Source organism: Eucalyptus grandis, chromosome 9, assembly GCF_016545825.1.
Source record: "Eucalyptus grandis isolate ANBG69807.140 chromosome 9, ASM1654582v1, whole genome shotgun sequence".
Taxonomy (NCBI): Eukaryota; Viridiplantae; Streptophyta; class Magnoliopsida; order Myrtales; family Myrtaceae; genus Eucalyptus; species Eucalyptus grandis.
This window is the reverse complement of record NC_052620.1, coordinates 37896752-37910304: the sequence shown is the minus strand read 5'-3', so window position 1 is coordinate 37910304 and position 13553 is coordinate 37896752. Positions and strand designations below refer to the sequence as shown.

The following is a 13553-nucleotide window of genomic DNA, read 5'->3' as shown; positions in this document are numbered from 1 at the left end:
CATAATTAAAAAATAAAATAAAATAAAAATTATTAAAATGAGTGGGGAAAGAAAGGGTAGTGGAAAATGTTTTCCCTTTCTGAAAGAGTTTTCTCCACTTTTGAAAGAGTTTTCTTTGTTGATAGGAAATGTTTTCCTTCATTAATTTATTTTCTCAAAATTTGTGATTTTTCGTGATATTAATTCAATTTAAAGAAAATTAAGGGAGATAAATTTTTACAAATATATCAATTTGAATTTTTTTGTGGTCAAAAAACGAATTTGAGATAAATTTATCAAAAATGTAATAATTTGGAGTTTTTTGTAATAAAAAAAATTAATTTAAAATAAATTTATCACAAATGCACCCCAGTGCATTTTGAAGTTTATTTGTCATATCAACCCTAATTTTTTCCATATTGTGTGATGCATAGTTGTGACTTGCACACAAAACCTGACAAATAGCTGTAGCTACAAGCAGAGAATCTTCTCCTTTGCTTAAGAATGTTTGCAGCAACAGCAACCAGTACATATCTTCCAAAAAAACAGCAACAGCAACCAGCAACCTCCTTTGTTTATCCCGCGCTGAATTTAACAGGAAGTTAGGGAAAATGTTCGTGTTGGAAACCAGCCGGTGCAAAGAAAATAGTCCAATCGACGAAGCCATAGCTGGTAGCCTTCAAATTAAGATCTTTAAATCAGCCGACATCTCTCTTTACCTTACAGAGAAAGATGTCAGACATTGTCAGAAGTAGCAGTACAACGTTCCGCCAATAAGATTTTACAAGATTATCCTGTCACGGCAACGAACGTGACCTTATTATTGCATACAGCATTTATATTGCAGAGATAAGATGCTGTATTACATCTCCCAAAGATGAGAGCCAATGTTCTGATTGATATCTACAGGGAGAACTGCTCCATTTTCCCACAATAGCATTACTCTTCACCATAAGATTATGCTCGATTAGTTCCTGTAGTTGCTGTAACAACGTCTTAGTTACAACTAAAAGCTGGAATTAAGAACTGAGAAGCACACAAAGCTTTTATTGTATAGGACTTCCAACCTCATCACGGAGAGCTTAGAGACTGGGGAAGAACTTTGTACGGGTTAAGTATGTGATTGGGGTCCAGCAAGTTCTTGACAGAAGCCATCAATTGCACCTATAAAGGCAAGAGTATTATTCACCAACTTGCACAACTAGATACAAGAAGTATCCACCCTCGACTAGAGGTGATCATAAGGGAATTTTTGCCAGGGCCCGGCCAAAGATGTGTGGGCCGGGCTTTATCATGTATGGTCTTTGCCCAAGCGCACCCATTTATCTCGCAGGCCTGGGCAGCCGAGCAGAGTTGTTCACTTCTACCCTTGCGACATCTAAAGAGCATTCTTTCTCATGAATTTTTAGATTGCCTAATAGGCTAGAAGATCTTTCAGCTATAGAAATGAGTGAAATAACATATATATTGCTACCAATAGAAGTGTCTATCTAATATAGATAATGAATGGATCATGTTATGAGAATGTTATGAACTGCTAGGAAAAATGAAGTATAAACATTATGGGCATGACTCCAGACAACCTAAATGTTGGGGGATAATGGTTGTTCAACACAGTTCGGGCACAAGTCAAGGTCCAACACCTGACACTCGTCCTTACCATGTTAGTTTTCCATTATTGTGGCCTAGTCTCTAGTTATGGCCGCGCCTCACACGTCTCACTTACACAAGAGAGTGAACTTTAACAAATATGCTGGATTCACATTAGACCGTTTCTAGACAGCTTAAACTTCTGGGGCAGAAAATGGTGGCTAAACACGAGCAATAAATCAGAAAACCATTTTTAGGCAGACCTTAAACTATGCAAAACGCAATGCCTCCAAGCAACTAAGTTTCAAGGGAAGTTATAAACATCCCAAGCTTCCAGCTCTGGGCCATTTTCTATCACTAGTCTTTGCCGCATCCACTTTGTGTTAGATAGAGTTCTAGTGCCATATACAAGTATTGCCCATGCCACAGTACAGTTGATATCATCTGCATATAAGTTAAGCTCTGGATGAACCTTAGATTCTCAACTAGATCTCCCGTTTCTTAAATGGTAGACCATGTCCAACAAAGGATGACCATTTTTTTCTCTTTGCCCTAATATGCTGCAAAGAAGCTTCTGAGTTTTACCTGATCTTAACTATCTAACCCAGCTGCTTTGATTTGCAATCGTCGAAATATCAACTACTATGGAATGTCACAAATACCTAAGAGTGCAATTCCAAGTAATAAACCCCTACAATTTATGTACCAGTACCACTGCACAAAGCTCAACTTACAGCTGCAGGTGACTTGCTGTAGAAAATCTTATCAGCTTTCATCAGTCCCAAGCCGTGCTCCGCACTAATACTTCCACGATGCTTAGAAGTCCATTCGTAGACAAAAGGTTCAATCTGTGCTAATACCTGCAACGCACCTCTTCTTATGAGATTGTATTCAAATGCATAGAAGCTTTCTAAAGAAAGACAAAGGAGATTACAGCATCATCATATTGAGGACATGAAATATTGAGATGCAAGTTTCCATCTCCGAGGTGCCCATATCCCACGACCCTGGCCGAGTGACCTAGAAATTCGAAAACCAATAGAAAGTTAATTATTGGCTAATTATTCATGCTCCGGCATCCTTGGAAGACTATGACAAGTGACAAAATGCCGGTTACATTCATGGAAGAAGCAATTCAAATCCTATGTTATTAATCATCCATCACAGTGGGAGTGTCAATCTCAAAACTGATGGCTATAAACATCTTATGACGATTTACACATGTAGCTTGTTTTCACTCTTTGAAGTTCACCTTCAGGTTCATAGTCCATGACCTCCTAAACATTTAATGCACACAAGGAATTCCAGTAACATGTTACGATGTATGATGGAGATGAAGTTAGACAATGCACCAGCTTAGGATTCTTAAGGATTTCAAAAAGTAGTATCTTTTAGCCAACAGAACACCTGCTAAGATACCGCAACCCCATGGTTCACATTACATAACGAAATCACTGTTTTCATCCCACGTCAATATTATAGACCTGGAAAAAGAATATCATGGCATTGAAGGATTGAATAAGTAACAGCAATAAGTTCTCTCACCAAGTTTATTTCGCATTTCCTCCACAATATCATAAATCTTTTCAACAGGTATTGACAAATCATATTTGTAGACAGCCCCTGCTTTCATCAATGCTTCTGGTATACCCTGCGATGCACCACAGAAAAGTGGCAACCTAAGCATGCAAAATCAGTTGCAAGCAAAAACAATCATCTTCTTGCACTCATAATTATATCCACTGTAGCTGACTTTTTATGGGAGGTAATTACATGAACTTTTAGTTCATTTCTATTTTTAACAAGTCTTGACACAAATTATCGATCATGAAACCTGGAAATTCATCTTAATTACAAAAGGAGAGGCAGTGTTTAGCCTGTAATAAGCTTCAACCCATATAAGCTTTTCTCACACCATTGTTGAATATTTTTATGTATCTTCAAAAGAGGGAGAACAACTGAGAAGACAGCATTCCGACAGGGTTTGTTGTATTCAAGCAGCAATCAATGCACCTTTATAGTCATAGCCTTCAATTTTTCAAATACAGGATATTGCAGCTTCAGATGCAAACAAAAGAAAGAGAGCTGTCAATTCAAAAGAGGGAAAGAAGAGCCGATTGGTCAACCAAACAAACATCTGGGACTACAAGAAACGCTTGTCATAGAGTTGACAAGAGAAGGACAGAAAGTAAAAGCTCCCATAGAGGGGAAAATCTAAGTGTATATATATGACATAACATAGCCCAAAGTCCTATTTCTCATAGTTGAAGATCAAGAAACAATCTGTGAATCATCTTAAATTCATGAATAGCAAACCAAATCAAATTGAAAGATTCAGTGAAACGATTTAGTTTTCTTATGTAGTATCACAAGTACACGTCATGTTTCATACATGTTAATAAGTATCACATTTAAGGATAAAGACAGAATGTTTGCATACCATTTGTTCAATAAGCAGATTAAAAAATAAATAATTCAGTCATCTTACTGTCAGATTATTAAATATATAAGATATGCCATGGACTATACCCCCAAAAAAAAAAAAAAACTATATTATGCGATGCATAAACTAACAAATTGCGAATTGATAGACTCATTAAACTTATATCACGTTAGTAAAACTCGCTGATGATACAATGGACATGCGTGTGATTCCAATATATATGGATTCATCGGATAAACCCAAATTTTACAGGCCTTAACTCTACTCGGATCGAAGTAAACTATGAATTGCAGAATTGATGGATTGTGATAAGTATGGCTATTGCTACTCCCAATATATGTAAGCAGAAACTTGACAATTAAAAAATCACAGAGAACTGGAAACCTCACGAATATTCCAAACTGATGATGCCTGCTGGATGTCTTGTGCAACAACACCATCTGAAATCAAGCCTTCTTCCATGGAATGAACAAGGAAAGCTTCAAGCTTTTCTCTGAAATTATCAAATTGAATATTATGTACGAAAGGTGATAAAAGAACCATAACCTTTTCTTTCGCTATAGCAAAACTAAACTATGCATGGCACTATCAAGTTACCACCAAATTGCAAACAGAAAATGTCCAGCACACATATGCTACTGCAATCTCTTATGCTTAGGTGACAAGAAAAGGTCAGCAATGCAGAAGGCCAAATTGCAAAAGGTGTGGTTGCCTCTTTACAGTGAGCTTCCATTTTTATTGCAAGTCCAAGATTTGCATAAAGCAGGTCAGGCACTACATTCTAGATGTAGTGTTAATCTCAAAGGAAATTAAACTTGAGCAGCAGAATAACAAAGTGATGAACTTTCATCCTAAGTTTGAGAAATCTGATTGCCTGCAACTTTAAAATCCAGGAATGAATATCTATACTCTGCTTTGATAAGATCAGCAAGGATTCAATTTGTCTTTAGCTTGGAATCCCCATTGATTAGATTCACTTTTTCCTCATTGAAGATAATCATATTGGAGCCTTCGCAGCTCTACAGTTAATTCAGACTAACAATGAAGAATATTCAAAGGTAATCTTGCCATCCTGGCCAGTTACAATAAATCATAAAAATAAAAATTGTGCAGTGACCAAGGCAAGGAGTGTAATTTTCCAGTAGATGCAGGTTATAGTGCATTAGAGGTTCATGTGGACTTAAATGTAACACCTTAATTTGAGCAGTAAAAGAAGAGATTTACCTGTCTGAACGTTCATCGCTGCCTGTCGTCTCTATCAGAACATAAAACTTGTGCAGTGCAGGTAATGGATTCCGGACTCCTTCTAAATGGTTTAGTGCCTGCCACAAACAGTGAAATAACTTGGCTTAAAATTACCATAAGGATCTACTTTTACTTTCAAGACTTGCTTAACAGTAATAAATAGACTGTCAAGCAAAATGATGTTAATTTAGACTTAGTCCATCTATAACAGTCAAGTCATGTGTTTCATAGTCATAAAATAGCATGCCAAGAAGGGGGAAAAAGGACAGAGGAAGGTTAAGAAACACACAATCTATAACGGGAAACGAAGAGATGGTCATAAACCTAGCATCTTCTAGACCAAGCAGTGGAACAAACTACTGAAAATTACCTCAGTGACATGTAGTGCACCGTAATGGAAAATGGATGACCTAAAAGTGGAAATTATTTACTATGGAAAGTGGAAGCAAGAGCAGAACACTGTAAGACATAAATGGCATATGATGGCAGCTCTAGCAGCCACATTCGATCCTGTTGCAACTTACAACTCCATTCCAAGACAGGCGATATATTAAAATTCAAAGGATAAGATAGAAAAGTTACTTATGTACAAAATAACTGATGTAATACTTAAAAGTGCAGAAAGCTTACAAGATCCATTGCCTGTTCATCCAAAACTCAAAAGCGGAGAGAACTTCTCCCAGTTTCCTCCTCGCTTCCAACAATAGTTTCTGATGCACATGATAATAAAAAAATGGTACTGACTTGTGCTCAATTAAAAGATGCGTTAAGACCATGGGACATGGTATGCCCAGATTATAAGCTTAAGGTCTAGATCAAAATGTTGTCATTCTGGAATATGTAAGTCAATCTGTAGAAGAAATTAATTGTACCTGGCAGCTTAAATAGTCTGTACATGCAAGAAAAGCTACATTAACTGATGATAACTTTGGAGGAGTCAGAATTGACACCTTCAACAATTCCCAGGGACCCCTCACTGCCTACAACATCAAATAGAATCATCGTTTGGCAGCATACTATCCTATTAATCATATGGGTTGTACCATAAATTTATCAATTGAAATGGCCCATCGTATTGATATACCTATAAACAAATGCTTCACATCGTACCCAGTGTTGTCTTTGCGTAAAGTACCGAGCATGTCAAGCACATCTCCATTAGCTAAAACTGCTTCAAGACCTGCAACACAGACCTAAACTAATTGTCCAGAAACAAACAAAAACCTGGCAATGTCTTCAAATAAGTTAAAATCAGACACTATATTGCAGCAATGAGCTCAGGGATAAAAGCAATAGAAGTCCTAAACTTTTGGCAGTTAGTTGGTTAAGTCCCAAACGTTCTACTATAGGCAATTGAGTCCTGAACCTTTTGAAGGATGTGCAACTGTTTGTTTTTGTTCAAAAATCAATCATGATTTCAACCATAATCAAGGAAAAAAACACATGGCTTTTAGCAATAATTGAGCAAAGAAATTGAATTTACGAATCAATTGAAAAATAAAACCAGAATGTCATTCGAATCAAGGAAAATTCATAATAACGAGTTGGGTTTTCCTCCCTATTTATAATATTTGAATTTTCTTTCAATTGATTCCGTAATCAAGTTCGTACTCTATGATTCAGAAAACTTGTGCTTTATCCCTTGAATATAGTAAAAAATCATGCTTAATTGAATATAAAGCTGATAACCAAAAGGGTCCTTTCCCTGGTGACCAAATTACACTGATGATGAGATCAAGCCTTGATTGCAACTCTTTCAAGAGGTTTGGGACTCAATTAACCAAAACAGAATGATTAGGACACAATCGACAAAAAGAGTGGAAACATTTATGACTCCAGTTGCACAATCCTAAAACTTCGCAGAAACTTGCTTTGGAACTTATATGAATGCAGATTTAACTATTGCAATCCACGTAAATTGAAACCTTCGAGAAAGTAACTACACATCCAGTGCCATCGTCATAGATATGGGAAAGGAAGAGATGATAATCAGAAAAAGAAGAGACTAAGTACTCTCTTTCAAAGAAAATATACATTTTGAAGATCTACTTACCGAGTACATTAGCATGAAGTGAGCCATATCGGAGAAGGCGCAGCCCACCAGCATTTGTCGAAACATTTCCTCCAATTTGGCAGCTTCCCTTAGCACCTAAGTCCAGTGGCATAATAAATCTGAATGGAAGCATGATGTACTTAAAGACAAAGTTGATGAAGCTCTGCCACTTTCATAAACTTTGTATGTTTGTTTCAAAAAATAATTCATATCCGGGAATTCCTAATTTACAACCTGGAGCAGGATGATCGGAAATTGACTTTCATGAAGAAATATTTAAGCATATGAAGATACGTTAAGCACTTATTTGGTTTGGGGAAAATAGCAGAGTTCACGGTCCACACATACACAGTCTGCCATTCCCTTCAAGGAAATTATATCTATGCAACCATATATGATCTGTCTTTCGTTTCTGTTATTGGCATCATTCACAAAACCACTCATTCCCCGAGGTGCACAATCCTCTGTGAACTCTGCAGAAATAAAGTAATGCTAATAGCACTTACCCTTTGCTGTCTAGAAAATTCACCAAGCTTTCCAGTATGCACCCTGCTTCAGAAACCAGTATACCACTGACCTATAAAGCAATAATATAGAATTTTAAATATTTTGAAGCAAATATGAACATCTTATCAATGAGTTCAGCATGCCAAACTGCTGAATAACAGAGCTCACATAGCTCTCAAAACCCAAAGCAGAAGATGAAGTATCAGGTTAAAAAAAAATGCACCTAATAGGGTAATTTTAGGAGAAAAACCTTGAACTAAGAAGATTGATGCTAAAAAGATTCAATAATGAAGTCTCAAAATCATATAGAGAGAATTCAGATCTTGGACAAAAATATAATGTGTTATTTGAAGGAGAAGAATCAACATAAAATGACAATTCCATCATGCTGTATAACGTACCTCATCAAAAGATAAAACTTTATTCATTGAACCTAAGTTCACAATCACCTGCGGAATAAATAACCAAAAGCCATTCAGATTGCAGGCAATCAAACTACATAAGGCATACTTTCAAAAAGATTAAGCTGATAAATTTAGTTTTGAAGACACTTATGATTTCTAATCAAGGTTGTCCACTTTTAGTGCTCAAGCTTCACTTTGAGACATTTACCATATTTAAAACTCCATAAGTAATGCAGTTGTAGGACAATCGCCCAATTTTTTCGCCAAACACGTGATGAGGCATGGGTCAATAATGGTTCACCTTCAGGATCAACAATAGGCAACAGAAACCATTTTTCTGCAAAATCTCTGAGAAAATCAGAATCCAAGTTGGATTCCACTAGCTGAATTTCTCTCTCACAGCCCAAATTCAAACACTCCTCCCATTGATAGAGATTCGGCTACTATACACTTCAGTTTGGTAAACAACTGTGCATTGCGTGATTTTGATTTTTTTTTTTTTTTTTTGGTCACAGAACTCTGTAAATTGTCCTACATCCAACAACTTATAAAAATTTTAAGGATCATAGATACTATCAAGTAAAATTCAATCACTGAAAAGAACCCTCAAAAGTCAGTTCGTAAGGGTATTGAACCACCACATTTCTATGTCAGCACACTCTCAAAGGCCATCTGGTTATATGGTGTTTTCTATCCGGTCATTCATGTCAAAACACATCAATGCAAAAGCACAAGTAGAAGTTCCTAGCAACTTCTAAAACAGATTTTCTTTGGTAAGTTGTAACATTATAAAAATAGAAAATAACATTTCACCTGTACTCTAAAACATTTGTCCACTCTCTAGGACTACTGAAAAACATTAATATCCTCTCAAGTCTCAATAGTCAATATCTTCAGCTATAAACAGATATTCAGAATGGAGATACTTGTGAAGCAATGAGAAAAAGAAATCCCTAAGATTCTCACATGCTTTTCACAGTTTGATAGGAAAGAAATATGAGGCGGTTTGATGTGGGAAAATTTCAAGTTTTGTAAATTACAAATCTTGTTCGTAATGTTTATCTTTTAGGTACAAGAAGGACATTTTCATATACAAAACTGACGTTTGGTAAAAGAAGAAAATAGGTGAGAATGATGTGATGGTGTCAAATAACTTCAGCATGCGCCCTCTCTTCCTAGTGCCATCTGCCATTTTGACTAACTGGTTTTTCTTGCTGATTAAGGAAAAATCTCTGTTCATAACAGAACAGGCATTCATAATTAGATGGCAGTAAGTTAAAATATGATAAAGAGACCAAAAGGAGACTGGTGAGTGCATGCACAAGCATGCATGAAATGAATTCCATTTTAAAAAAAAAAAAAGAGTATCATATCAATAATAGGTGTACCTCATCAAAAACGGGCACACTTCCACCAACAAGACCAGTGTTCCCACCCTGGGGAACAACAGCCAAGCATCTGGAGTTACAATATTTGAGAATTTGAGAAACCTGGGACAAAAAATTTTCAAAAGCATTCAATGAGTGAACTATATGACAGCATGAACAAAGCAGAAGACTGAATAAGAGAAATATTCAAGGCAGAATCGACATCGTGCATGTTCAAATGTACAGCAAATCTATCAAGACTGAATACTGTTATAGTGTGCCTACATGTGTGCAGGTGAACAAGTGGGACACGCGGACGCGCATGCACGAACCCAGAGAGAGAGAGAGAGAGAGCTGTCTTATATTTGATACTTGAGAGTCATATGATTATGAACCAATATAACCAAGCACAAGGTAAATGCAACTTACAAAATCTTCAGAGGAAGAGAGAGCAACTGTCTCATACTTGAGACTTGAGTCATATGAATCAATGTAACCAAGCACAAGGTAATATGCAGCTCACAAAATCTTTCAAAGATATCTACTATCGCACTGAAATTTCAGAGGTTGAATGCAGAATGTTGTATCATCGAGAGAAAAACCAAATATATCAAGAAGAAGAAAGAAATGGACCTCTTCAGTGCTCCGAGGCAGAAGCAGAAGCTTACTCGAACCTTTGTACTTCCGCATCCAATCCATATTTGCAGCCAGTAAAGCATCTTCATCCTGGATAACATTTTTATCCCCCAACAGGTCCGTAAAATACCTTATGTCATCTGAATTTATCGTGGCAAACTTGGGGTTCCTCTGAATCTTTGTGGCCATGGAACCAAACCATCTACTTTGGATAAAGCTTGCTCCCGAAGCGAATTCTCTCTCTCGTAAATGCACAGAAAGAGGCTGCTGGTGTCCAAAATAAAATTGAGTTCCCCTGCAAGATCTGCCGGAGCAATGCAGTGAGCCTGTATTCAGGACAATGTCATCAGAATTTGTTTATGATCCACAACGTCCATTTAACCTAATCGAAGGTCAAATCACAAGCGAGTTCAGGCATTTATGGAGTTAATCAGTATTCTAATTTAAGAACAACTTGACACTCCAGTGCATAGACAGTCAACGATTGTCTAATGTATTATCTTGCTTCAAATTAGCTCGTCCAATCTCCATCCGTGAAGTAACATAACAATCGACGCCATGTCATCATATGATCGAGTATTGGACAGAAAACACTCGAACGCTAAGAAAACACGTTATTTCCGTGGACCAGTCGCCGCCCGTCGCCGGTCGCCGGTCGCCGGCACACCTCATGTCTCGCGACACAGATGATAAATAGGAGCACAAACGCCATCATGCTCCCAGTAAACCTCGGACCGGACTCCACGCACGAACGCACGCAATTGCTCCACGACAAAATCTACGAAAACAATGTCCAGAACAACAGAACCGAAGCGAACAGCGCCGCGATACTCCGGTCGTATAATTCCCATTCGAGACGAACGAGCTTCCAAAGCGACGATCTCGGTCAAGAAGCTTGCCATCGGGACACAGAACAACGCTCGAAACAACGGAAAACGCAATAGATGCTCGCTCGAAGCGACGATACCGTAACGAGCTGGATTGCCGCGATCGGGGGCAGATCGAGGAGCGCGATCGGGACGCGAGGAGAGCTTGAGGATCCGGCGAGCCGAAGCTCTCCACCTGTCCATCTTCATCGTCTTCCCCACGCAGCCTGGGCTTCCTCGTCGGGAATTGCAGAGCGCGAGTTTTCCGGTCGTCGACGATGGGGGAGATCCTCCTGCGGTCCGGGTAGAGCCGAAAATGGCGGAACGAAATGACCGCAACGCCCTTTCTATTTCGATTTTTGCCCGAAACGGGAGAAGAAAATTCATTTTCAGGTATTTCGTACTCGATTTTTAATTTTGATAATCTAGAGAGGGGAAAAAAGACGGATGTGGAATTATTTGGAACTTAATGCCAATTTAAAAACAGGCCGATTTTACATTAGTTAAAGAATCCACAAACTATAATTTAATATATAATGTGGTTTTCAAACTTTAATTTATTTAATATAATTCATGAAATTTAGCTCAACGTGTAGTGTAATTTTAGTCTTTAAATTTTTAGTACATATTTAATTTAGTCTTGAGATTAGATGAAACTATTTAATATTGTCCTTGTGTTTGTGTGTTTAAACAATGCAAAACCAATTCTCTCTATCTCTCTTTGAATTTCTATTAAATATTAAAGATTAGCACATCATTCGACGAAATGCCGCGCACTCACTTTCATCAAAAACTAAAGCTAGAAAATCTCATATGTATAATGAGATTTAACTAGACGTTAGAACCCTATCTCGACAAGACGAAGGCATCATAAGAAGATTGAATACCTACATTTGCTAAAAATTTTGTTTTGAACATACACACTTTCATGGGAAGAGTATATTCTCAAGAATTACATTGAATATATTCCAAAAATAGAAATTATATTAAATAAATTAAAATTCATAAATTATATTATATATTCATCATTTGTGTCATTTTCCATTAGCAAAAACAGAATATTGTTCGCCAATTGACTTTATTACCCCTATTGCCAATTTGCTCATCTCCAAGCTCGCCGCGGCTCCGCCACAATCCCTATCCATCCCCTCTCTCTGTCTCTCTTTCTCTCTGCAACTGCAATGGCGTCTTCCCTGACGTCGCTCTCCTCCATCAAAATCCCAGGCGCTGTTGCCGGTTCGCGCTCGGCGTCTCCCTCGACGTCGCCGCCGGCGACGCGCGCCTCAAGCTATTCGCCTCTGGCCGCCGCCGCGGCGCCCGCCGCCGGGGGCTCCTTTCTCTATCGGTTTCTCGAGAAGACTGTCTCGGTCTTCCTTCTCCGGCGGCAGCAACGGAGGAGCTCCGAGATCCCGAGCCTGAAGGACTTCATGGCCCCGCAGTCCGCAGCGTCTCTCGCCGTCTCCGGAATCCAGCCCGAGTGAGTTTCTCTGAACCGTCTTTTTGCTTGCCTCCAGATGTAACGTAGAGCTATCGGTGTCTGACTTGAGTGTCCAGCTAGATTATTCGTGCTTTCGGTTGCTGGTGTTCTCGGTAATTGCGCTTCCCTGTGAAATCCTGGTTTAGTGTGTCCCCAAGTGTTTAGCTTTTTGTGTGCAACGAATGGTTCGGATAGTACAGTTTTCAGAAGTGCAGAAGTTGATGAATCTTCGGCTTGAAGTCCAACTGGATGTCATGAATTTCGTGCTTCAGCAGAAGCAGAATCGGTTCTCTACTAATGACTCGCGAGTACTATAACAATTGGAATTCTTGAACATTCCTTCGACAGTGGCTGTTGACGTATTTACTTGATATTTTTCTCGTTCTAGTTGAGCAATGATACTTTCACTTGATATTGCTCGTGGAAACTCGATTGTCGACATCGGCCCTTTAGTAATTGTCCAAAACAAACTTGCATACTGTGAATAAACCGTATGAGTACAGGTAGCATTCTCCTTTCAGTTTATTTGAGAGTATGCCAATGTAGTACTTGCAAACTGTACCTCACTGTGGCATTAACATCAAAAAAGCGAAACATCATAAAACCGGAAGCTTTGCTGACGGTCAACTGAAAAGTGTGAAAGTTCACAATCATTTTAGTCAGAAAGTTATACGCAGGATTATAGGAATATGCAGCTATTCAGTAATTCATTATAAACATCATATCGGTAGAACGTTGGCATTAGCTCTAGAAAACCACTTAACATCTTATTGCTTTCTGAAAACAGAAGTTCCTTCTTTTGCCTTGCGAAATATGCAGAAATTCATTTTCAAGAAGAAACTGGAAAAAGCTCAGCCTCTTTTTCTTTCTCTTATTCTTCAATATGAGTAATTCTAAAACTTATAGATGCTTTCTTACTTTTCTTAAATCCACTAGTCTTGTACCAGCTGCCGAAGGTCTTTCAAAAGGTCGAATTTATCAAGAGA

The 13553-nt window shown here is 38.1% G+C and overlaps 1 protein-coding gene and 1 pseudogene across 2 annotated transcripts in view; both read right to left on the bottom strand.

Annotated features, from left to right (window-relative positions):
* The window catches only part of LOC104419693 (D-2-hydroxyglutarate dehydrogenase, mitochondrial), a 46134-nt gene that overhangs the window by 22686 nt on the left and 9895 nt on the right, over positions 1–13553 (bottom strand). The gene's annotated exons all lie outside the window — the stretch shown is intronic.
* On the bottom strand, positions 395–11424 carry LOC120286002 (annotated as a pseudogene).